This window comes from Colossoma macropomum, unplaced genomic scaffold, assembly GCF_904425465.1.
Source record: "Colossoma macropomum unplaced genomic scaffold, Colossoma_macropomum, whole genome shotgun sequence".
Lineage (NCBI taxonomy): Eukaryota > Metazoa > Chordata > Actinopteri > Characiformes > Serrasalmidae > Colossoma > Colossoma macropomum.
The window spans coordinates 48,110-52,599 of NW_023495820.1; the positions used below are offsets into that span (position 1 = coordinate 48,110).

The 4,490-nt window shown below is 36.2% G+C and overlaps 1 long non-coding RNA gene across 1 annotated transcript; it reads right to left on the reverse strand.

Annotated features, from left to right (window-relative positions):
- Positions 1-1,586: 1,586 nt before the first annotated feature.
- On the reverse strand, positions 1,587-2,971 carry LOC118803072. Its single transcript, XR_005006818.1, has 3 exons — positions 2,926-2,971; positions 2,426-2,576; positions 1,587-1,683 (listed from the first exon to the last, which is right to left on the reverse strand). It is a non-coding gene; the product is annotated as an uncharacterized LOC118803072 (long non-coding RNA).
- Positions 2,972-4,490: the final 1,519 nt, after the last annotated feature.

A 4,490-nucleotide genomic window follows, 5' to 3' on the forward strand; every position in this document is an offset into this window, starting at 1 on the left:
TAACTCCAAATGAAACATTGCCTGCTGCAGTTGATGTGAAGAATATTCTCAAATTTCCCCGAAGAAATTCTCAGAAACAGGAAAACATATTTTAAGAGAAGAAGGGCTGGCAACAAAGTAAATATTTTGGTAAAAGTGCTTTAACTTTTTATCGAGGAATAAAGTTAGTTTTTTTTCTCAGAAAGATAATAAGTGTTAATAAAAGAATCAAAAGAACATATAAAAATTGATAATATCTTTTAATTGTTTTAATAAAGTTTAATGCTTGGTAATTTTTGTCTCACATAAGTAAAAATTGACTGTTGAAATTCGAATAACTCTTTCAGCTTTTATTTCCTATATTTCTTAATCTCAGTAATTCAGTTTACACATTTGAAAATTACATTTTTCGCTGTAAAATCTTTAATTCTTGATATCAGAAATAGAATTTGCACACATAAAAATTAAAATACGAACATGTGATTAGAATCTCAACCGCCTCAAATTATTACTATTATTTACAGGATTACAAACTAAAGCTTCTTTCCACACACAGAAGAGGAATTCACCAAACATCATATGTAATGCAGGAAGAAGAGGGCTAGAGGTATAGTACCAGTACAGTCTGCCAATCTGAAATTCTCTTCAAGTCAGTCTTCTTCCTCTTGGTGTTTGAATGATCATCAGGAGAAATTTACATCACAGCAGTTCAGACCTTATTTTTTTGTAGGGTTGTGTTCTTATTAGCTTGAAAATGAAGGAAAAAAATGCCTCATGTCACACAAGTGTAAAACATGCTGCTACCACAGCACTACACAGCACCCCCCACCCCCCCCGGGTCTTTCAGTACACATACCTAGTTTTGATTAACCTCCACAAGACCATAAACACCCCAAAGCCCCAAGACGCTTTAGAATCAATAAAAATAAACCACTGTTTGATGCAGCTGTATGAGCTCATTTATTGATAAAGATAAATTGTGCTGATTGCTTTAATGCAGAGCAGTAAGAGTAGAAAGAGGAAGAAGAAGTACAAGTGTAGAAGAAAACATGTGTTTGATGAGTGCATAGATGAACAAAGCTCAAGTTTCAGGCGTCCAGCAGTCGTCCACTAAAATCTAGGCTAAATAACACGATCTCTGAGGCAGACATTCAGCTTTTACTTTTCCATCTTCAACACAACTGTTGCACACAGTATTATCACAGCGATAAAGTGGAACGTTTTCATTATTTACAGATTGAAAGGCTTTTTCAAATTGGTTTCTCTCCTCTTTACCATAAAGTTCCCTGAAAACCAAAGCTTTAGGACCTTGGTGCTCTCCAAATTCTTTGAGAGCAGTGAAAATATTGAACTTTTTATTTGCAGGGTTTAAGCAAGTGCCGAGGCAGGGGCTGTAGTAGGTGTAGAAGATCACACAACCTTTTCTGTTTTGTTTCAGGAGCATCTGCATGGGGGTCTCATCTGGTTTCTTTTGTTTCAGCAGAAGATACTCAGAGTGGTACATAGTTTTGCAACTTTTTTTTTGTTGCACCAATCAAGGACGTCCCTACATAAACCCTGTCATTGCTATTCATGGCCCTTATTGCTTTATCTGGTTTATCATTCTTGAGAAAACGTTCATCAGGTTTAGAGTCCTTATTTTCACAGTAATGAACTGGAACGTTGATGGCCAGTGCAAACTGATGTCCATGTTGTGGATTGTACCTAAAGAAATATTCAAACACAACAGTATCCTGCATTACAACTGACACAAATACCCTTGATATAAAAAAAAAGAAATAAAAATCTTAATAAGCTTTGTAAATTATATGCAACATATACTTTATGTTTAATGAGCAGAACAACAGAGATGTTTTATTATCATTGGGGCTGTGATTCAGTCACAGTAGATCAACACAGCCATGATTTTATTCGTCATAACATATTGAAAACAGTGTTTTACAAAGTCATACCAAGCAGCCATATAGTAAATTCACAGTTTATAGTAAAGACTTTATTGTTCGTGCTCTGCAATTTGTGATGAGTAAACACAGATAGAACACTTTTCAGCCAATCAGACTGTGAGGACTATGAGGATGGACCTACATGCTTCAAAACAGATTCCTAACTGGTTCTTGTCTTGGCTGAATGGATATAGTAAAACATTTTAGCATAGATGTTTCTGACTATGTGGAGGTTCTTTAAACTTTAAAAGTGATCTTCACACTCCAGAACCTTTTACAAAAATGGCCCTTTTAAAGAACCGTCCATTTAAATCGTCTTTAGGAAAGCAGAAGTACTTGATCTGTGGCATCAATCCAAAGAACTTTGGTGCCTTGTACAAAACTCTTACCTAATCAAACGTCAACATTCAATATGCAGTCTTGTAATGCTGATGTTTCACATTGATCCTTCATCAACAATAAGCAGGTATTAGTAAAATTAGGCTAACCTGCTCTGTTCCTACCTGGTGTGAAGGTCATTGATGATGCAAGCCAGAGTATTTCAGGGTTCACTTCCGGAACTTCATTTCCTCTCAGACGGTCCAGAACTTCAGCACCTCTCAGACAGAGAGAGAGAAGACAGAGCAGGACCACTCTCAGAGCTCCACTGAGAACCTGCGCACACACACACACACACACACACACACACACACACAAACACCACACACACACACACATTATACACACACACACACACACACACACACACCACACACACACACACCACACACACAGACACCACACACATACACACACACATTATTACAGTATTAATAGCGTGGGGGCTGTACCTGTACCTCATTCGCTAATGAACTCAGCTCATTATAGTATATATTATTAGTATTATTAGTATTAATAGTGCGGAGGCTGTACCTGTACCTCATTCACTAATGAACTCAGCTCATTATAGTATATATTATTAGTATTATTAGTATTAATAATGTGATCAGAGGCTGTTTCTTACCATGGCTGCAGAAGTCTGAGTGCAGATGATGAAGAGCTGAAAGTGCTGCAGAGGAGTACCTGATGATGATTTATATAGATAATGACTCCGCCCTCTTTGAGAAGATTATAATTCTCGGTTAGCTGATTGGATGAGATGTCTTTTCGTTTTGAGGCTGTTACACAGCAGGAATATATTTGAAGAAGCAGCCTGGACATTTCTAGAAATATCTCAGAATATTATGGCACTTGAATAATGTAATATTAACTCACATAAGTCAATATACAGAAAGGTTATTGTAAATACTCATAAGGACGTTACTGCTGAGTGATAGTCATCAAATCGTGGCTTGCCTACTTTACATTACAGTACGTACCATAGTAATTACACATTAACAATGTCGTCGCAAGTAACTATGGCGTGGGTATATTCACTGTTACAGGTTGGATTACTACACACGGCTCATATGTCTCAGTTTATTACTGTAAATATTGTATGCATTATGGGATCGTGAGACCGGTGGGAATTTATTTTAATGTCTTTCTGGTGATTGTAACAGTGAGCGTGTAGGGTTGGGAATACATGAGTAAAACTGAAGTTTTAAACATGTGTGTTTACATAAACTGTAACAGTGCTACATCACATAATTACCTTGTTTTTTTAATGTGTACACACAGTGTACTACACAGTTATTAGATACAAAATAAAGTGGGACCTTAAATTCTCATCCAGGAACATCAAATTTTTATTGTGCATAATGTAGTAAAGTATTACTATTACTAGTTTTATCTATGCGGCTTTTTCATATGGAGCATGAAATTATAAACTCGACAGTTTTTTTTAAGAACAATAACAGAAATACTGAAGGAACAGAGAATAAAAATTGATAACCTTATACACATAGCTTCAGAAATAAAGACATTTCCATATTTATATGAGATAGATGTGGACTTCTGTGGTGATTGTGAACTGCAGTCCATTGTGTTTTCACTGATAATACTCCACTGTCATTCCACAGAGTAACAATGTTGAGATGTTTTTTTAGAGGGTTGTTTGTGATTCCTTTGAAATAACCAGACTCAGTCACTCACTGGACTTTTGTATTAGTGTCATCACAATCAACAATAATATATACCATAAAATATATCTGCTTTTCTGTTATGTTTATCAATTTGACTTTAACCAATCAGGTCACTGATGCTCGGCTAAAATATGCTCTGTGATCCATGAACCAAAATCAAATGCATCTTTTCACTATTATTTTATAGCTCGTCTCTCATTTTTAACAGCAGCTGATGCGATATGTGAGCAAATGAGAGTCTCTAAAGAAAATGATATTGTGACATGATAGTGTTGTGGTAGTGATGTGGTAGTGACAATAGTGTTTGGAAGTGTCGTGGTAGTGATGGGTAGTGATATAGTAGTGACAAAGTACACTGCCAGATATTGAAGTGGTAGTGACAAAAGTGACATGGTAATGTATGGTAGTGACATGTTAGTGACATGGCAGTGTTGTGGTAGTGACATGGCAGTGATGTGAAAGTGACTGTTAGTGATGTAGTGACGCGGTAGTAATGTGGTAGTGA